This window comes from Suncus etruscus, chromosome 1 (genome assembly GCF_024139225.1).
Source record: "Suncus etruscus isolate mSunEtr1 chromosome 1, mSunEtr1.pri.cur, whole genome shotgun sequence".
In the NCBI taxonomy this organism is placed as follows: domain Eukaryota; kingdom Metazoa; phylum Chordata; class Mammalia; order Eulipotyphla; family Soricidae; genus Suncus; species Suncus etruscus.
In genome coordinates, this window is record NC_064848.1 from 29,675,008 (window position 1) to 29,698,441 (window position 23,434).

At 34.0% G+C, this 23,434-nt stretch overlaps 1 protein-coding gene across 1 annotated transcript in view; it reads left to right on the forward strand.

The window, feature by feature from the left end:
* The window catches only part of SPAG16 (sperm associated antigen 16), a 1,100,078-nt gene that overhangs the window by 436,439 nt on the left and 640,205 nt on the right, over window positions 1–23,434 (forward strand). The window lies entirely within an intron of this gene.

The window sequence follows — 23,434 nt, forward strand, 5'->3', positions numbered from 1 at the left end:
TCTTTTTTTGGTAGTCGTCACCAATTTTTTTTCTCCCTTTTTGTTATCCTTTTTATCTCCAATGACGATGGAATGGATGCTCAATCTACAACAAGCTGTAAAGTGGAGACCAGTTGCACTAGCATTCTGGGGGATAAAGGAGGGAGATATGGGATACATGCTGGGAACAGGGGCGGAGGGAGGACAGCACTGGTGGTGGGAATGCCGCTCATTCATGGTCACTATGTACCATAAATGATGCAGTGAAAGATTTGTAATGCACTTTGGTCACAATAAAAATTTAAAAGAAAAAGTAGTTTAGTGGTCGTTATTGTTATAGCCTGTTGTTCAGTGGAAGTAAACAGAATGATCTAACCAGAAACTATAAGAGTAATAATATTTAAAATAAATACATATGTAATAATACTTAAGTGAGTTTACAGTATTCCACAGTTTAATAATGTCTCAAATGGATTATATATATTCCATTATATATGTATATATGTATACATATATACATATATACATATATATTCCATTCCTATCAATCAATTACACACTGACTAATATAATCATTAGAATTTTGTAGTTTTTCTTTCATTATTATTGTCTACCACTAGATAAAAAAGAAACATACATTTGTATACCTGACCAGTTATAAAATAGCTATGGTTATGATAATTGTGTATATACCAATGGACAGGGAAATACTGAACTTATATTTAATATATATATAAATATATTTAATATATTCTTTCTTTACATAATGGGAAGCTGTTGGTGCACAGAGTAGTAAAAAATATTCTTCATTTTAGGTCCCTGATATAATATAATATAATATATTGCTCATTTCATCAAATTTGTAGTGTTCTGTTGTTGCTGCTGCTGTTCTTGTTGTTATGCCAGGTGGTGATCAGGTCTTACTTCTGGCTCTGACTTTAGATTACTTCTGATAGTGCTTAGGATATCAGATGGAGTGTAAGGATAAAAACCCATCTTCTGCATATAAGGCAAGTGCTGTGACTACTGTTCAAATTTGACTGGTTTTATTACTCTTTTCGTACTTGCAGTCTTGCAAAGTTTCATTACTTTTCAGGTTGAAGGTATCTAGCTTTCTATTGTTAAGTTAATGAAATATAACACAGTTCATAGTATTGTTGAGATGTTCTTAGATAAGAATAGAGGATTATTTTTATATATTGTAATTATAGGTTCACTCATTAGCCAAATTATACGTCCTTTATTAGATTTCTAAAACTCATAATAATTTCTGTACACTTCTCTTTTGGGGGATTTTTCTTTACAGCAAAAACATTTATATAACCAAAGTCTAAGTAATAAGAACACATTTGGTTTATATTTTATTATTATTATTATTATTATTATTTTGGTTTTTGGGGCAACACCCGTTTGATGCTCAGGGGTTACTCCTAGCTAAGCACTCAGAAATCGCCTTTGGCTTCGGGGAACCATGTGGGACACCGGGGATCGAACTGTGGGCCTTCCTTGGCTAGGGCTTGCAAGTCAGACACCTTACCTCTAGCGCCACCTCACTGGCCCCTGGTTTATATTTTAAAATGTTCTTAAATCTAACATCTCTCAGTAGTATGAAAAATAGTATCTTACAGGAAAATAATGAATAGAACATATTACTAAATATAAGAGCTTTAATATATCTACATTTTATAAAATAAGTCTGTGTTGTATAAATTTTTATTATGGCTAATAAAAATAGCTAATAATCATTATATTAATATAAAGATTGAAGAGATATGAGGGCTTCTTTTTTTGTTTGTTTTTGGTTTTGGGGTTGCACCCGGTGGCACTCAGGGGTTACTTCTGACTTAAGCTCAAAAATCATTCCTGACAGGCTCAGGGGACCAGACGGGATGATGGGATTTGAACCACCGTCCTTCTGCATACAAGGCAAACACTTGACCTCCATGCTATCTCTCCGGCCCCAAGTTTTGAATAATTTTATACTAAATATTTTCATTTTTTCTTGATTGAATACTTTAATATATAATATAATTATTTTATATAGATAAGCACTTTCTATCTCTTTAACATAATAAATTAATTAATTTTAATAGTTGTCCTTGATGATTTTAGATCATTTATTTTATTACATGTTAGCACAAACCTGAATACATCCCTGATCTCATGGGTTTTCCAGAAATATATTAAAGACATACACACACCACTCAGAAGCTTAAGAAGTTGGTTTATTTTATGGTTCCAATAACTGTTCTGTATCCCTTGTTAATGTCCATGCTTCTCCTTTTACCTATATATTATCCATTCATCTTGTCCCTTGATGTCAAATTTAGTACACAGAGTTTTAGTTTCTGTTCTACATTCTCTGCTTACTTAGCCTACTTGGACTTAGCCTACCCTGTTAAGTGTATGTTTTCCTAGACAAAAATCGACTGCTTGCACCTTGTAACCTATGTCCCCTTGCCTGGGGTTTGTTTCTCTGTAACATGATACAAGGACTCACCACTACTTAGCACAGCAGTTGACATTCACTTGTCTCCATCATGCCCACTTAGATTGTTGCTGTCTTGCTGTGTCTGTAGGCTTAAGTGAGGTGGGCAATGAGAGGATTTCTTGGCTGAAAACTTTTAAAAAAATTTAATATAAATTACTTTATTTTAAGACCATGTATCACATAATTGACAAAGTTTATCATGATACATTTGCTAGCACGTATATGTGAGTGAAAATTTTAAAAATATAAAAAATAAATAAAAAATAAAGTAAAACAGCATGAAAATTTGTAAGATAGAACTGTAATTTGCAATTAAGTCATTAAGTCATTGTCAGAAGGTTTAATAAGCTCCTGTTGCTAGTTGATCTTTCTGTTGCTTCTTTTGTTTCTGAACATTAGATGACTTCAGATAAATATTGGCATATAAATTGGTCTGTTTATACATGGATGACAGTAATAAAATAAATAAACTGGAGTTTATTCCTTGCAGTCCAGGAAATTTGAACTCTATTGCTAATAGTGCAGCTTTTGTGGAGGATGTTTTTGGCTGCTAAATACAAGAAGGTGGAGACAGGCTGCCCACACTCACTCCGAAAAAATCCTGGGAATGTCAGCCCAAATACCAGTATTTGCAGTGAGCCTTATATAAATGTGCTGACACAGGGCCATTGGTAAAGCAGTGTAAGCAATGGGTGCAGCAGGCATGACTTTAGCAGGATGGAGTTTTGGCCAGCCCTCTCCTCCAGAGTTTACCAGTTTTAACCAAGTAGCTGGTGTATCCACAGTTTTTCACTGCTTGGTTTATATCTCTTTTTAGAACATAGTGTGCCTAGGAGCTAGTTGAATATAGGCATTCTAATTGTGTTTGTAGATATGGTTTTGTCTGGCAGGGCATTGAGAATTATGAGAAGGTGGGAGTAGGGTGCCCACATTCATTTCAGAAAAAGTCCTCTGGGAGTTTCCTTTTTTTCTGCTGATATTTCCCAATCCCATTTTCCTTTTATCTATTTGATTGTATGCCTTTTCTGTGAGCATGATTTAAAATAATCAATCAAATTATGTACTTTACCTGGCTCTCCTCTCTTCCACTCCACTGTATCACTTACATAATTGAAAGTTGATTTATTTTATTACAGTTTTCTTAGAATGCCTTGTTTGCCTTTTGAAATTTTTGTTTGCATTTTATATTTTAGGGTCTATGGTAAAACATATATTTAAAATGGATATATAATTTATACATAAACATTTTATCCATTTATGTACTTTGCCACTTAAAGAACTTTACTAAGATGAGAATTGTTAATAATAGATTATAAATTTTTAAAATGTTAGAAAACAAAAAGCTGATTATATTAGGTGTAATTCCTTAATTCATTTTTTAAACATGCAAAATGGGCATTATAGAACATGAATTTATTGAAGCATTTTATTTTTGCCTGTGATTTCATTCTGCATGATATTTGGCTTTGAATGAGGATGATAAACATTCTCTGTTAATAAATTATGAATTTAGTCTCTTTCCAAAGAAAGTTGAAAATTAAAATTAATATTGCCATAAATGACTTTATGATTATAAGATTTTAGAGTTACTTATTCATCACTATTTTGTTTTTTTTTTCATTAGAGTTACTAGTCCTCATAATTTACTATGACAAGTATAGGAAAAGATAAGTCACCATCAGAAAAAAGAATTAAATCCTTACATTCCTGTGTTAGATTTAGACAAATATGTATTGAACAATAATTTTGGGATCTTTAATTTTTTCCTACATATATTAATTTGAGAGTCTGTAGAGACAGTTCTTTTAGTGGGTTGGTATGAATCTAGAACCTACTTATCACTTATTTCTATTAGTGTTTGCCTTTCATTCTGTATTAAGAAACTGAAAGGCAGATCATGGAAATGACATTTTTCCAGGCTTAATTGTTCTTAATTATCACTGTTGCAGAAGTGAAGACATTGGATATTAAATAAATTTAAAATGTTTAAAAGATTATTATTGTGTGACTTAAAGTTAGGAAAAGTATTTTTTGAGTAGTTTGGAAGTAGATCATAAGCATAGAAATAAAAAAAATAACAATCATAACATGGAGCTCCTGAGAAGTGAAAGTACATTCCATTGAATTTTCATTTTATTTAATAGCCCACATTCACTCTAGAAATTAGAAAATATACGTACATACAAGTGAATGCTGATTTCTTAAAGTATAGAGTAAACTTAGAAGTTTTAGAAAACTTTAAAAAAAAAGAATAGTTTCTTATATTGTGCCTCATGAAAGCTCTTTTAATAGCTATTTTAGGGATAAAGCTGATTTTTAGAGTTTGATGTTTCCTGTATTTGAGAAATTATTTTAAGAATTCAAACTATAGAGATCAACAAAGTCATGATAACTAAATTTAAACTTGGCCCATTTTAATCAGAACCATCTAAAGTCTACAAAAAGTCTAAAATTAAAAGTGCCAGCTACATTAAGAGCTTTTTAAATGATCAGGATCACATAGTTCACTGTGCACCAACATTAAAAAAAATAAAACTGATTTGTTTTTCAATTGTTGCTTGTTTTTTATTTTTTCCATAGGAATTGAAATTTAGAGATCCAATATAAAGAACTATTTTCCCTAATCACATGAAGGGACTCATTACAATCTAAATGCAGAACTCCAAACTTGTAGATAAAAATAATAGCTTTTACCGAAATGTACTAAAAATATTTTATCTAGTGGTAGTGGGTTATCCTCTATTCCATTCTTTCAAATGGCTAATTTACTGGAATCCAGAAAGTATTGAATGAAGGGCTCTGTTAGATGGAAGCCTATATTGCAATATGCAACATAAAGAAACTAAAATGTGTTTTCCATCAGTCAGACTACTTCAGGAAAGAGGCAAAACTAAAAAAAATATTCTAAAATTGACTCTGTTCTAAAGTCACTTTGTATCACTATAATCATCCCTTGCCTTTTCAGAAGGAATTAATTATGGAACAGAAAGAGGTTAAGCACATATGACTCCAAGGAAATTTATAATTAACATCTCAGGGCATGATGAGAAGCTTTTCTTCAATAGTCTTAAAAATTACAATAATTCTCAAATAAAATTAAAATATGAATGATTTTGAGTAAAATGTATAGAATTTTCATAATTTATATCAACATTTTGAGAGCAATAAGTTGGAATAAAGAAAGCTGAAACCTAAAGGTCAAGTACCTAGTTATTGCCTTCTAGTTGCAGTCCTCATATCTTCAGTTTGTCTGAGAACAAAATGTTTGAATACTCATTTTGCATAAAAATCTTCTACTTTTCTTAACATTTCTAACACTTGATGCCATGCCCAAATAAAATGTAAAATATTGGCTTGAAAAGTTAAATGGGAAGAGTCTTTAATACAAGAATCAAATTCAGTCTAATTAGCATTCAAGAATCAAAAGGAAAAGTTGATGTAAGAAAGAATAAAATTACTAGAAAATTATGGTAATTGAACAAGATGGATTATAACTGATATAAAGAAATGTGAAAACATAGAATATCTACTCTGATTTCTAACAAAACTACAGGACTTACAACAAAAGTTTTGGGATTTCTAGCAGGTAATAAAGTATTAGGTCAAAGAATATTAGAGTATTCACAAAGAACAATTTTACTTGATATTGACAGTATTTGCCTTTTATAGGAAGACTAAATTAATGGTCTACATTACATACTCAATAAAATAAAAAATATACTTAATATTTTTGATAAGTGAAACTTTGAATTTATAGTACAGTATATATTCAATATATGCTAATTGATTATGGATAAAATGTGTGCTCTAAGAAATATATTTTATTTTTATTCTAAGTTATAGCTAAATTATTATTATAATTATTAGTGGGAAGGAATAATGTCATAGTAATAAATATGATTTTATTATTTTTCATCAATATGTGATAAAGTATTCTATCTTCTATAAAAGTTATCTTGGATTAATAAAAATAATTACATATTCATGACATTATTGACAGATTGAAAACATAAAATGAGATTTCAAAATGTGTCCATGGAAAATGAAACTGAAGTTCAATATATTTCCTAGTGCAGAACGTAGTTCTGTAGTTATTCAAAATGGATAATCTCAGTAGACACAGTATCCAATGGCTGCAGAATTAAATACTATATTTTAACATGTTTTAAATACTGTACCTTTGAAAACTCTTTTAAAGAATAAAAATATGACATTTTGAAAAAAACCTAAAATATTGATATTTTTATTTGCCTAGATTTAGAATCACAATGAATATAAAATGCAATAATAAAATCAAAGTAAATATATGCCTATTCTTATTATAATAGTGACAAGTAGAAAATATGTGGTTCCTTATTTAAAGGGAATATTTCAATGTTACATTGCAAAGGGAATATAAATACAGGTGGATCTAAGCTATGGAGGACTGAACAATAAACAAGCACATTTTCTAACTCTTTCTTATAAACAGATGGCCAAATCATTTTGGCCATGCCCTAGTCTTCCAGCCCAAAGCCCACACTGAATCACCATCTGGAAGCTCCATTTCACTCCATTTCCCAGTGGATCTATCTCTAGCTCCTTCATTTTATCAAATACTCAAAAGAAGCCTAGTTTGGTTCAACTTCCAGTGCCATCTCATACTAAAAGGAATGGTATGCCCTGTTCCTCTTCACAATGCCTACTCTGAATTATTCTGTCACATATGAGTTTACAGGACAGCTATGTTTTATTTATGTCTGTCTCTCTTGCAAAGGTAGTAACCACATATTAGTAGAACCATAGAGTGAAAATAAAGTCACTAATAGAGTCAAAATGAAATAGAGGCATAAAAAGATGTCTTATAGTTTAAACATTATATAGAATCAACTTCTGGAATCTAAATCTCCATCCATTATCAGCACCCTTGAAATTCTAAGATCTCCTAAAGTTGAATGCCCTGGCTAAACAGGGTTGAAGAAGGGTCACTGTGGAGGAATAAGAAAATGAGGTAAAAATAAAAGGATGAAAAACAAGCTAATAACCTCCAGAGTGGGGAGCCCCAACTATCCTTCATAGTCATTATTTCTTTTTTTTTGGGGGGGGTGGGCCACACCCGGTGACGCTCAGGGGTTACTCCTGGCTATGAGCTCAGAAATCTTGCCTGGCTTGGGGGACCATATGGGACACCTGGGGGATCGAACCTAGGTCCATCCTAGGCTAGCACAGGCAAGGCAGGCACCTTACCTCTAGCACCACCATGCCGGCCCCCATAATCATTATTTCTAAAAACAAGATACCATTACAAGAAAGAATCACTAAGCATCCTATAGTCAAATGCCAAACTATACTAGTCTAACCAGCTAACATCATAATAAGCAATAGCCTGTATTGTGAAACCTCATAATCAAGAGCCTCTCAATGGGTGCTTCCTCTGGGAGAAAGAGCACAAACAAAGAATTTTCAAAACCTCTCCTTCAGTGGCCTATCACGTTGACACTAACTTTCGGGATTTCCAGGTCCTTTTTTCTACCTATTCTGCTTTTTTCCTCAATATGGAGTAGCTCTTTGTTCCAACAATGAACAACTGAAGAACAAAATAATTCAATTATTTACTCAGCTGTCAGGGCAATAAGTTCGGTAACATTTCAAGTTCATCAAATTTCTTGATTCTGATCAAGAAAAACCTCAAAGTCACGAATTGATGGAAAATATTAGAGGATCTGTACAAACGGAACTGAAGAAGCAAAAGAACATAGTAACAAGACAGTAACAGAATTATGTAAGCCAATCAGCAAATTTGAGAACAAAACACAGTCACCAATAACAAAGAAAAGAAAAAAAAGATGTGTAAAAAAATAGAAGAGAATATAAATATTCAATTGACAGTATCAAGAAGAATAATTTTTAAATTGCTGAAATACCAGAATAGGAAAACAAAAAAAAGAGAGAAGAACAATTGATGAAAGTGTTTTGTAAAACTTGGAACTTTCCCAGTCTTGGGAGGGAGACATACACATATTCACAAAACCCAAGGGTACCAGGCATATAAGCTCAAACCAATAGAGAAGCAAAACCTCAAATACAAAGAAAATAATATAAAAGTCACAACAGATATTTTACATAAAATTATATGACCAAGAAGAAAATTAATGACTTATTCAACATACTGACTGAAGAAAAGTTCAACATAGAGTCCTAAAAGTTGTCCTTAAGTTTTGAGATAAAGATCAATAAATATTCATCACACTCTGTGACATTTGATACATTAAAAACAGCACTACAAAAATTCCTGAAAGGCCACTGATTATGTGTGGATTTTACTGCTCTGAGATTGGTATATTGGATAATATAAAAATAGATATTCTAGAGAACAGAGAGATAATATAGAAAGTAGGGGGTTTGCCTTGCAGGTGACTGAATTTACTTTAATCACCAGCAATGTATATGGTTTCCTAAACTATAGGAATAATCTCTGAGTATGTGATGTGTGCTGTACAACTGAGTGTGGCCTCCACAATAACAACAGAAGTTCTACTGCTTCTTTGTGTAATAGATTTTTACCCAAAGTGTTTAGTTTGGAATGGGACCCAGAGTAAAAGACAACTCTATTTTTGTTTCCTTAGTGTATATTAAAACAAGAAAGGACATTTCAGATACAGAGACAAATGCTTGAGAATTACAGATAAATGAAGCAGCATATTCTCCATAACATTAATGTGGTCCCACATTCAGGTCAATTGCTTGATTTTCTTGATCTGTGAAAGTTTTGACCCATTTTTTACTACCCAGTTTCCTCTTTCAGATTTAAATTTTATTATTTTCATGTATTTACCACTTCTCACATCAGTCCTATTAGTCATCCAATTCTACTTGAGTTTGCACTTTCCATTGTATTTATGCATTCTGGTAGTCCACATGGCTTCCCAACTTGAATTCAGTTTGTGCTTTTGAACTGCTACCCTAGCTGCTATATAAGTTCAATTCTTATTTAGATCCCCTTCATTTTACACTCTATTTCTATCATATAGTCTATCATATCACTCTATTTCTATCTATAGTCTATCAGCCACTGGAAAGAAATTGGGGCTCATTTATAATACCTCTTCAGTCTTCAATTTCTCTTTTTTTGCAGCTTACAGTGATGGGATCCTGTTTCTTATCAACATCAATCCTGCCACATGGCTTCCAACATAAATGAAGCATAGTAGTATCATTCACCATCACAGATTTAAATAAAAAGAATGGGTCTCCAAACTATTTGCATAACATAGAATAACTTCCATGTATTTCATATTGAAAAGGTTTTGTAAAATGGCATATATATGTGTATAAATATGATTTTAGGAGGCATTTGACACCTGGCATTGCTTGAGTTTTACTCCTGGCTCTTAATTCGAGGATTACTCCTGGTGGGCTCAAGGGACAATACAGAATACTGATATCACACTTAAGTTAGTCATATGCAAAGCAAGCTCCCTGCCCACTTCCATTCTCCTGAATAAATAATTTTTACTCTCTTAATTAAATAGATATCAACTAAAACTTGTTAACAGTTTTTCATTCTAATTATCACTGCATTAACTTGGAGGTTTCTAATGAAATAGACAAAGTTCAGAATTCTTTACTATAAATCAAATAAATTTATCTTTATTTTATGTGTTAGTATAAATATTTAAATTACTCCAAAATGATATATACATATATAATGATTCTTGAAAATAAATCTTCATGCCATAATTAAGGGCAGATAGAGGAACACAGGTCTGAAAGCAACATTGACACTGGAAATAATCCAGAACACGTTAAGGAAATAAAACAGGTTCAGGAATTTCCACCACAAGCTAGCTGCAAGCAGAACAAGTTGGCTTACCAGCAAGTTGTGAAACAATTCAACAAAATCTCTTCTACCTGTGATCTTTATTGGGAAGACTAAGACTATCCTTATGAGTGGAGGCAGGTAGGGGTAGGGGACCAATCCAGAGGTTCTTCCTATTCTGGTGGGACAAACTCACACAAAGAAGAAACCATCCTAAATAGGGAGAAGATCACTTACTCCAATATTTCTAAATATTAAATAATCAATCAAATCTGACCTGTGGTTTATTGGGAAACGAGGAACACCTCCATAGGTAGAGAACAGGTAGGGGTAGGGGGCCAATCCAGAGGTTCTACTCTCTCAGGTGGGATGAACACATGCAAAGATGAAATTGTACTAATTAGGGATAAGACCAGTTATACCAAGAGCTCCTCCTTTGTGTTTTTATTTCTTAAAAAAGCAGAAATAAGAGATAAACCAGAATATATTGTGTTCAAATGTTCTCTGAAAAAGGTGGGAGCCCTTATTAAACGATGGCTGTATTTTGCATAGGCACAGTAAAAGTTGGGAAAATAATTTTTAAAAAGTTTAGAGTAAGAGCAGCGTGTCTTTACTCTCCAAGAATCTGGTCATATAACCAAAAAGAGGTTTCAGAAAGTCTAAATTTGACTAACCCAGGGTCTTTCTTTTAGGTCCAGCAAAAGTTTTCTTCATAGAAGTTGTAACAGCCAGACTTCTGCAATTAAATATCTTTCTTTTTACACAGATGGTATGTTGTCAGGGCATTTCAAAACATGTCCTGGTTTTATTTCACTGGAAAGTAACATGGCATGGAAATCCACCCTGGTTGCAAGTTGCTGCATTTTCTAAATTGTTTTCAGGGTGGCATAGAATTCTACCCTGGTGCATGTCAGTGCCAGTGCAGCACAAAAATCAGCCCCAGTTGTAGCTTGTTGCCTGAAATGGTGCAGAAGCCCATGCTTTTGCATGGACATAAAGTTTAGGTATGTATGGCTGATCTCTGAGCAACTGAATCATCATGATGAGAAATGTTCAGGACAGAGGCCCTCTTGAAACAAATTTTGAAGTCCCTATCCCTAGTAGATAGGAACTTCTCTCTTACAAAAGAATACCCTATTTTTTTTTTGGAACCATGAAAAATAAAAACAAAGCCATTGGGTACTATTGGGGCACTGGGAGCTCTAATAACATGTTAAACAATTCAACCACATGGGTCTAGTAACAACACAGTTCCCAGGAAATATACATATCTCCTGGTATTTTCTACTAAACAAGTCTAAGGGGGTAAAACTACATCCCAATAAAATACACATAAAAATATACATAGTGAAGAAATATACTTAAAGAAATATACATATCCCTATAGTTCAGTCAGTGAGGTGATCTTATAATTTGGGAGGCAGCTGAATAAAGTCACAGGTTAAGATATGTCCTTGAGCTGAGGCTCTCTCAAAAGCTAAATCTGGTCTTGGGTAGCATTCCATGTTGATGAGAGGTAGAGGGAACTGTGACGGGTCAGTGCTCTGCATCCTATGGGGAGTATATCTGTGAGGGTAAAAGGGTTAAATAATGAGGACAATAAATCTGGGGTGAGTGAATAGAGGAAGGAAAGAAAAGGATTTGTAGGGTGGCAGGTGGCATAAGGTAAGTTAGAAGGATTATATAAAATACAGACATTATGTACAGTAAAAATGTACATTGACTGACAGAAAGGTGGCCAACATACACACACACACACACACACACACACACACACACACACACACACACATGCAGAGACATTGCCGATTGATCAACAGGTTTCAGCTGTAAAACTGACAAAGCTAACATTGGGTCAAAGAGCTTGAAAAATAAAACTGGCAGGTAAGGTTGAGAGACCATCTAATTTCTAGGAATCACTGCTGATAAGGGTAGACTTGGCTGTAAAAGCATCATATATTAGATAGTCCTCAATATTCTTAAACAATAAATTGTTATATTAACATATTATGTATTTATGATAATATATAGTCATATTATGTACATAGTATATATAATTATACATATTATAATCATACATATAATATTACATAATATATGTAATGTAATTATTATCATCTACAATTATACACTAATTTTTAATAATTTAGTATTATAATGTTATAATAATCATTATTAATCTGCTATTATATGTTATCATATGACATATATATTATATGTTATAACATATATATTATATATTTAAGAATATAGAATTTTCTCAAAACTATTTCTGATAAATGGAGATTTTTCTGCATGCACACTATGATGCATTAAATACTGATATGGGCAGTGTCTGAATTTTTCTGTGGCAATCTGTAAACCAGTTACTTGTTAGCTTGTCATGATATCATCGTATAAAGACTGAAACTCTCTTCCATAGAACATGCTAATAATATGTCCAAGTATGTCAAATATACACATGGAGAAACTGCAGAGCAAGGCATACAATCATATAAACAAAATGCTGATATATGATAAGTGAGTTAGTCATACTATAACATAAAACAGTCCTTTGTAATCACTGAAAGCAGGCCCTGTTTTTAACCAAAGAAATGGAAAATGCAAAGAATTTGCAGTCTTCCAGGTGGATGGGGTATTATAAAAGCAATTTTTTTTAGTTATATGAGCATCATTGGCTATTTTTTAGGGATAACCATGGAGGTGGATAGACATGGTTGTAAAGTTTTCATGTAGAATTACCACTGGGAAATTTACATTCCTTTGATTATTTTTTGGTTTTTTTTTTTTTTTTTTGGTTTTTCGGGTCACACCTGTTTGATGCTCAGGGATTACACCTTGCTAAGCGCTCAGAAGTCGTTCCTGGGTTGGGGGGACCATATGAGACACCGGGGGATCGAACGGCAGTCCTTTCTTGGCTAGCGCTTGCAAGGCAGACACCTTACCTCTAGCGCCACCTCACTGGCCCCTGTTTTGTTTTCTTTTGTTTTGTTTTGGGGGGGTCACACCCAGCAGCGCTCAGAGGTTACTCCTGGCTCCAGGCTCAGAAATTGCTCCTGGTAGGCGCAGGAGACCTATGGGATGCTGGGATTTGAACCAATGACCTTCTGCATGAAAGGCAAACGCCTTACCTCCATGCTATCTCTCCGGCCCCCTTTGATTATTATTAATTATTTCGTCTTTGGTCATTTCTAGCAGCACTCGGGTGTTAATCCTTGCTCTGAACACAGAAATTGCTCCTGGAAGGACCTCGGGATCAGATGGGATGCCGGGTATCTGCCCAGGTCTGCCCCAGGTTGACCACTTGCAAGATAATTTTCCTACTGATGTGCTATCACTCTGGCCTTGCACATCCCTTAAATTAATTAACAATCTCCATTTGTTCAACTTCTTTTGTATATAAAAAAAGAAAAATTCCATTGTGAAAATTAAATTTCAGTATGTCCCAGTTTAAGCTGTCCTTCTATCAAGTCTATCAGCACCTTTAATTTTGTGTTATTGAGGGGCTTCAGAAGAGGAATGTGAGATTTCCATATGCAGAAGGATGATGAACTGCAGAAGAGCCATTTAAAAAGGCAAAACCTGGGGCCGGGTAGGTGGCGCTGGAGGTAAGGTGTCTGCCTTGCAAGCGCTAGCCAAGGAAGGACCGCGGTTCGATCCCCCGGCGTCCCATATGGTCCCCCCAAGCCAGGGGCGATTTCTGAGCACATAGCCAGGAGTAACCCCTGAGCGTCAAACGGGTGTGGCCCAAAAACCAAAAAAAAAAAAAAAAAAAAAAAAAGGCAAAACCTCCTAGTGGCATAGGAGGGTACTGGGCAAAGGATATGATACTCTGCCCCCAACAGGTTATTCAAATCTCAGCCCCATAAATAGAAAATAGCTATGTCCTATTTGCTGTCCTTCAGTGCCAATGCATTTCAGTTGCCTTGTGCTTTTTTGGACAGAGGAGGAAGGTAAAATACCACCTATTCCCTCCAGACCGTCTTACAAGGTCCAATTATGAGGCCAATGTTGCAAGGAGATGGCAAACACCTCTATATCCATGTCAAACATACCTCTAAATTACTTTCCAGGTATCTCAAGTGTAAATAGTGGGTTCTCTGCATGTTTAAGTTTGTTAGTAATGACAATTAGGGTATCAGCAGAGGCGTGGGTTTGGTACTCCCAATATCTCTGGTTCTAGGGCAATTAGAGTGAACAGGCATGACAAATGGGAGTAATAAAGGTTGAGCGATGTATTCCTCCTTTTCAAAAGTCCAGAACAGTCAGCACAAAAAAATTATTATTTCTCAAACATGACCAGAATCTATACTTCCTAAGTGAACAGAAATACCTTTAATAATTAGACTTCTTCTCTCCATAAACAAGTCTACAATGCTTGGAGGGATTGGCTCTTTCATGCCAGATATTAATTTGTAAGGGCACTGGGCTGGTGTTATAGTCAGTCTCAGGGCAGGGGATATCCAGGGGAAGATTTTCTGTAGTAGCAGGTTGTAATGAATTTAATGAACACAGCTCTTGTGGCCTGGGCCAGGAAGTGAAATTGCTGACAAAAATATCCCCTGATGCTGTGGGGCCTGGGATTGACCTCTCAATGACTGAAGGATTAGGTCTGTTTCAAGAGGGTAGGTACAGGAGAAATACAACAGTCTCTGCTAAAATGTGCCAGTTTGCCATAATCAAAGCATTTGCCCTGAACTCGAAAAGGTTAGGTTTGCCTTTTCCAGTTTCTTGAGACATGATAAGATGAGATGTATTCTCTTTCCCAGTGGAATCATTTGCCAAATATTGGACAAGGCTGGGGTGGTCCCCTTGAAGGGGGCTCTATCCTCTAAAAGAATATTTTGATCTGTCTTGGTTCACCTGAGCTTACCTTTATATAGAATAGTTTGCCAAATCTCTCACACAAGCCTATGATCAATTGATCTAACATTTTGACAAGCCCACAGAAATACAATTACATCTTCTTATTATCTAAAAGGGTGCAAGATCCCTGACAGTCCACATTGACATTCTCAAAAGTTAACTTTTTGTTTTGTTTTGATATTTTTTGCTCAGGGGTTACTCCTGGCTAAGTGCTCAGAAATTGCCCCTGGCTTGGGGGGACCATGTGGAACGCCGGGGGATCGAACAGTAGTCCTTCCTTGGCTAGCGCTTGCAAGGCAGGCACCTTACCTCTAGCACCACCTCTCCGGCCCCAAAAGTTAACATTTGTATCAAGTACTGCTGTACTTCCTTGTCTCTAACCTCTCATTATCTAGTATCCATAAATTTTCCCTAGAAGTTTGCACAATAATCTGAAGTGGCCTGAAAAAAATCTTTGTAAAGCTAGACTTAAATTCTGTATCTGTGTCAGTCTTCTCCCAAGCACACAGAGCAATCTCATGGACCAATTCAAAAACAGCACAGTGTAGTCTCCTCCTGCCTATGGACATCTGAATAAGCCCCTTTACCTATCAAATGTTCAGAAGAAAACTAAATTCCCCAAATCTTCCTTCCAGAATGACCTAAAGTATGGAGCTTTTTTTTTTTTATTTACAGTTATTTTTTAATTTTGTTTTGTGAAACTTGATTAAATTCACTTAATATTAACTATTATGTTATCTGATTTGTAGAAACTATAGACTTTTTTTAATTTTTCAAAATTTGCTTTATTTTTTTTGAATTACATGTCTTTCAAAGTTATATTTAAGGTACATAGTGAAAGTGAATTAGGCCAGTTCCCACCATCAGTGTTGATCTCCCTCTGCCACTATTCCCAGCTTGCATTTCATACCTCCAATCTTAGCCCCCGGACTTCTAGTGTAACAGGCCCCTTTTGTTTATAACTTATTGTAGTTTGGGCCTCTTAATTCTATTGTCATTGTATTTGGGGTGGGTATTTAGGTAGATTATTTTTTATTTTCACTCAGTGCTCATGAAACTGTTTGCCTCTGGTACCATCCACTTTTTTTCTCAATTTGTAGGAAGACATAGAAATATGATGTAGAGCCTGATTTTAACTTAATCAAAGAACCATATTTTTCACTGCATATATTGGGAGGCACTCAGGCAGGTGTTAGTTATAGTATGAAAATCCTGAGGGACCCAAAGCCCACATTCACTCAAGTTCGTAAGGAATTCTATACAAATTGCTGAAATCAGCTTATACTGTAAAGAGACTTTTTTAAAGTCAGCCGAGAGGGGCCATGTTCATGCCCACATAAGATGTGGGTAAATTTTTTATTCCTGATGGGAGGGAGTGGAACAGCTGCACTTAAGGCACTATCTGCCAGATTGGTGTGGGGGGTGGGTTGGAAGCAATTTTAGGGAGCTGCTTATGTACTCATCATCAGAGAGAGTTGCTGTCGGCTCATTTTTGGTATTTCTTTATCTAATTTATTAATCTCAGCAGATGGTGATTCCTCTAGTTTAATGCCAGGGATGGGCAGAAAATTATTGGCTTCTAGGCTTTTGGCTCAAGTACATGTTACCACTGGGAAGGCACTTTTATGTTCCAATGTGGATGATGCTTAAGAAAGTTTTGCTTGTATATACTGTAGTGCACAATACATAAAAAGTATAAGGCCTATTCAGAACAACACCAGAATGACTAATATACAATTTACTACTCCTGTAACAGATATGGCAAGAGATGAAAATAGGTGATTAGTTATGTGAAGAGGGTCCAGGGTCCCTCATTCCAAAACCAAGACCCTATCATAGCTTTGATCCAAAAAGCAGTTAAAGCCCTTATCCAACGTGAGATGATCCAAATGAGTAACCACAAACTCCACCCTGAAAGCATCTTATTACCCAGTGTTGTTGATGTCCCTGTTTAGGGTGTCAGGTGAAGAGAAATTCTCACAGCACAATCCTGGGGGGATTAGGGTATGAACTTTTGGAAGCAAAACTGACACAGGAAATAATCCACAACAAATTAGGGAGATGAAACAGGTTCAGGAATTTCCACCACAAGCTAGCTGCAAGCAGAACAAACTGGCGGACTGGCAAGTTGTGAAACAATCTATCAAAATCTCTCTGACCTGTGGTCTTTATTGCAAAGACAAGGACCATCCTCATGGGTGGAGACAGGTAGGAATAGGGAACCAATCCAGAAGTTGTTTTCCATTCATGTGGGAAAAACTGATGCAAAGAAGAAACTATCCTAAATAGAGAGAAGACCACTTACTCCAAAATTTCTAAACATTTGCCTGTAAAATATTTTCAGTCATTTTATTTTATTTTACTTTAAAACATGAGTAGTTTGATTTAGTTTTAAAAAGCATCTAATCTGTATTACTAATATACTATATATAACTATAAACTATAAGATGAAATTGTTAAAATTGTAATTATTGCACAGAATACTTATAAATAGCTGAAACAGAAACTCACCAAATAAACATTATTAAATGGATTTTTTTAAAAACATAAATGTGTGAATGTAACTTCTGAAACTTACTAAAGCATAAGAATCCTAGTAATCTCATAACATGAAATTTAGTATGTAAAATATAGTATAAAATGTTCAGCTGCTAAAATGGTAGAATATTTCTAAAAGGTATTTTCACATAAGTGTGAAGATAGTAAATCATGCCTTCTAGTTTTATTTATATACTTCAATTAATTGACTGTATATCTAAAAATCATCTGTCATACATATAAAGTTCAGCAAATTTTGGAAAAAGTGTGAAAGACATAGAAATTGAGAGTTCTTTATTGTTTTGTTTGATTTCTATATAAAGGAGGTAGGACAGATGATAACATATATGTGTATATATATATGTAATTTTACAAATAGAAACAAAACCACAACAATGCTAAATGATTTTTGGCTCAAGACCATTTGGTATCCAGGTCTTGAAAATTTTTATTAGCCAGATAACAGGGAAATAGGCAAAGTTGCACCTATACCAAAATGGAACCATTCTACATAAAGAAATAAAGACCATATATATAAAGTACCTTTGGAAATATTACTTAGTTTTATATTCAAATATATGTTGACTTGTCAATTGCATGTTACTGGAAGGAAAAGAACAATAGGTGTTTGGAGAGATAAAGCAGCAGGAGGAGACTAATTTTGGTTGCCATGGCTCTCATATTTGTTACACAGGTTTGGATAAGGTTCCTTAAATACCACCAGGCATGACCCCTGGGCACAAAGCTTCAAGTAAGACCTGAGCACTTGGCTGGTTTAACCCTCAAACCAAAATTAAATAAAATTTCATACATACATATATTAGCAGAAAAAATAACAAAAATTTTATTATTCTTATTTTTAATTACTTAATTAAAATTAATAAACTCATTTATGGAAAGATGTCTTACAGAAGATATCATTTGGAATTAAAATAAAAATCTACCTTCAATATAATTTAGATGATTTACCTTAAGAATAAAAGATAGATTTCAGGAAAGCTGTTTTAAACTGCTTCTTTACATGATGAGAAAGAGCAAATAGCATGTATTATTTTAAAAGGATTTAAATTGTCTATAAATTGGTGATAGAAATGAATGTATTAGGTTATTACATAATATGGGTGAGGTCTTTCAATTGATTAATAGACCTTTAATTTACAGTATCTAATAAGTATGTTACCTATTAATGAAACAGAAAATATATCCTTCTTGTTGCCTTTTATTTTGTAAATGATTGGGTCTAGAAAAATGAAGAAGGTAACAAGGCAAGAGAAATCTACTTAACACCCACAATCAACTCCAAAATTACCATTTGTAGAAGGTTGGATTGATAGTGCACAAGCAAAGAAAAGGACAAAGAAAGCATTGTTTTTCTGAAAATATTAAATTATTAAAACCATGCACAAAAAACTATCCTATATATAGATGATGAAAATGGAAGATAGCTGCCACTTTCCATATTCAGATAATATAAATCTAACTTTAATTTGAATGAAATATATATACTAGCTCAATATTTGAAGTATAAGAATTGAAGTATAAAGAAATGTATAGAGATTTATTTTTTTTACAATATTTTAGTTACATTTGGAAAAATAGAACTTGTATCTTATTTCAAAGGTTTTTGATTGCTTTTATGGTTTTATTATATTTTACCTGGCACTGTTAGATATAATTAATTATTTAATATTATTTATTGGGGAGAATAATAATTTAACTCTTTTCTAATAGTGAATAAAGAGGGCAAGAGAGATAGGGTGGAGTTCAACATGCCTCTTAAATGTGTCCCCTTGCACAAACTATAATCCCTACATCATGTCATCAACACCATACAGCCTACTAAAACAAAGTAGGGTATGGTCTAGAAAGTCCCAAGTATCTCTAAATAAAGGTCCAGTGGTTCCCAGCACCACAAGATCCAGACATCCTCACAGCCTTGTATACTACCATTAAACCTACAATCAGGTTGACTAAGAAACCTCTGGGCCTTCTAGTTATTGCCTAAGAGCCCATCCCTTGCAAAAACCTAGATAGTGACAGAAGTATTAATAAAGTAATTATCATAGTAAGAACTTAAAATTGTTGCTATTTTAAAAGTATTGAATTTAAAATATTTGTTAATTATTATTATTGTTGCTATTCTTGTCCTACTTAATGACATGGTTTATTCTTTTGAGTATAACTTTCTCAGTTTCAACACAGTGGCTAGAGAAATATTTTGAATAAATATCAAACATATGATTCTCCATTTGATTTTCCTTTTTACTTCCATTCAATGATACTAGGATTAACTTTAGAAATATCTATCTTCTGCTGGAGAAACCCTACAGAGTCTACTCCCTAACACCATCTACTGTCCCTCCATTCTTAGCAATACTCCATGCTTTCTCTCTGCAGTCAATTGGCCTTCTCTCTCCTGAATATGCCATCTTTTGCTTTTAGCCTCACTACTTTGTTGTTGTTGAAAGTGGTGGTGTGTGTGTTTGTTTGTGTGTGTGTGTGTTTATATATGTGTATTTGTTTAGGAGGAGAACTAATGGCAGTGCTAAGGACTTATTTTTGGATCCATGCTCAGAGAACATTTGGTGATGCTTGGGTAAGGTAAACATATGCAATGCTGAGAATCAAATTGGGGTGAGTAAATTCAATAGAGTGCCATAACTACATATTATCTCTTTATCCCTAACCATTACCTTACCATTTTTATCTACACAGTCACTGTAAAATCACCCCATGTGCCATATGTCCAACCCCAGGTGACTGAGTCTGAATCAGAGTCTCACATGAAATAATCCAAACCAGGTTGAGACAATACATGTAGCCTGGCAGTCTTCTACCTCATAGGGAGAGCAAGCTTCCTGCCAGAACTGCTCTTTTGATTGTGTACAGAGACCACCCCTGGGTGAAGCAGTAAGAATAGATAGCTTAGGTTATCCTGAGCCAGTCCCACCCAGGTTTACAAGTAAGACAATCTCTGTTTTGAAGTAAATCCAAGTCATAAACAAACAAAGGAATCAGGAATGATCTTTGTTTTAGGTAAAATAAGGTGTAACCTAAAAGTCACCTTTTATATGCATAGTCAAACCAGACTTCTTTCATTGGTCTTTCTCTTCTTATCTTGAACTCAGGATGACTGTCTAATCCTCAGAAAATAATATCTTCATATATGTTACCTCAGAAAGATATTCCTATCTGTATAGGTTTTTTGATTATATTTGTTAAAACTAAAAATGATTGCATATTGATGTGCTTTTTAAATCCTGTGCATATTCAGATACAAGATGTTCTTGTAACAGGAAAATCATTAGACAAGTCTTTCATAGATATTTTCCCAACTAATGTGGCTAAATACACATGCAAGGAGTGAATAGATGCTTTTGTTAAGGATGAGTTACTGAGTGGTCACCTATCATTAATGGTTTAAGCATTCAGATATGAATTTTCAACACATTGTGCATTTTCTGAGTTGGAAATAATTAGAGCCTATGAACTAAAAAGAAGGAAACATTTGCAATGCTAAAAATCCCAAAGCAAAGACAGGGATATCTAATTAGTGTTTCTTGTGACAATCTTTTTTTGGATTAATATTCTTCTCTTTGAAAAGTTGAACAGTGGTTCTTAAGTCTCTGACTCTACTGATAATTATTAGTGTTCACCACACACCTACACATATTACCTCCAAAATATCCTTTTGTAATGTCACAACTAGAAAGAACAATTTCAATTAAATTTTTTGAAGTTTATATCTTGCAGTCTAATATAAGGATTATAGTCTATTATAAAAGGTAGAAAGTGTATTCTAGAACATAGTACTTTATGTAACATGCCTTGCAATACATTGTTTTATGATTACTTTATCAGTATATGTCTTGATTAAGAAGTAGGTCTAGCATTCAGCCAAATTTTCTTTGTCTTTTCTTTTTTTGTTGAACCTTAAGATGTTTTTCTGTACTATTTTAACCCTAGTCACTAATTTATTAATGTGGGAATGAGATGACAGGGCCTTTGTCTCTGAATCTTATAATTATAATTAATAGTAAGTTCAAAGGAAGCAGAAAGTACATATTCTAAGTTTAAAGTGCAGTGACTTTGTAGCACTTAGGGCAAGTGCCAGAGATTATATTATTATTATTATTAATGAGAACTCAGGAAATACTTCTTGGAAAATGGAAGTAACTCTATGATTACAAAAATGATGCTTGATTGTGTACAGAGCTAGAGCAAAGAGGTCACCATATCCCATGCAACTGCTTCATGTCAGCTCCAACCATAAAGACAGGCATAGGATATAACATCAAAGTCCAGACATGTTGAATATACTTTATTTCTAAAGAGATGCAACAGGTGTACTAAATTTATTATTCTGTGTCCACTAAAGGAGGCATTTCAGAAGTTAATTTGATAAATGGTGTAATGGAAAGAAATGTTGAATAATGATAATAACAAAAATTCATGGAAAGCTGATCATGTTCAGATAGTCTTCAAATCACTTTACATATATTAACTTATGTTATCTACTCAACAGGGAATGCTTGTGAGTCAGTGTTTATTGTTTTCACCTTTTCACATATACTGACACTGAAGCTGACACTGCCTAATGTTGGTAACTCATAAATGAGTCATAGGCCAACATTCATATTTAGACAGGCAGCTTTTCTGCAATATAAATAATATCCACTGAGTTTTCACTATGTGCTTATACTGTTTTAAATCCTTTCTATGTATTATTTAATCCCCAACAAACCTCTGTTGTTTCTGATCTATATTTCCATTTTCAGTTTAGGAACCTGAAACATAAATCTGTGAAACAACTTATCTGATAACCCCTGGAAAGTTAATATGGCTAAGGGTTCAGACTATCATTCTGGAATATTCCAGAATAACTCTATTACATACAATACAAAGACCTGACAACAGGGTTGTTTCATTCCGAAGACCAAACTACCTGGTTTTATAAATCAACTTTTATTAACAGTTCTCACTCTTTATCTCTGGTCTATTTTTATTATAATACACTGAATGATTATTACATAACATATTTGTAAACCTAAATATTTACTTTTTGCCTTTTTACAGAAAATATGTTTGATAATTTCTGGCTTAGACATTAATTTAGGTATCTTTTGTACTTTAACTCTCAAAAACTAAAAAAGGGAATTATACGTATCATTTTTCATGCCTCATTAGAAAATAAAAGATGCAAAAAAAATTTCATCCTATAATACCATCAGTATCTATCTCAATAAATTCCATAGTCAGAAGTAAGATCACATTTCCTTTGTGTCTGTTCCTGTTTTGATCTCAAAAATAAAAGGTAAATTGAGGTTTCATCTTATTCTATTTAAGTTCTAACTTATCTTAGTGAGGTTTTAACTTAACTATTGAGGTTAAGTCACTTACTCTTTTGAGATTCTAACTTACCCTATTGAGAGTTTAGGTTACTTGCTCTAGAGATAATTACTCAAAGTTATACTCTGAATCTACCACTTACCGTATTTGTCGGCATATAAGACAACCCCTTAATTTTGCAGTTAAAACATAGGTTTAGGCCTATATTCACTGTATCAGACAGGACGTTCCTGTGCTGCAACTGTATGTATCACAGTGAGCCAATCACAAGCAAAGGTCCAACAGTTATACTGTAATAGACTTCTTCTCTGACTCTGGCCAATCTGAGCAGGCTTTTGACAGTGTAGATTCGGGTCCAGAACATTGTCTCATTTGAATGTATAAAAAGCCTGCTTGGATTGGCTGAGTTAGAG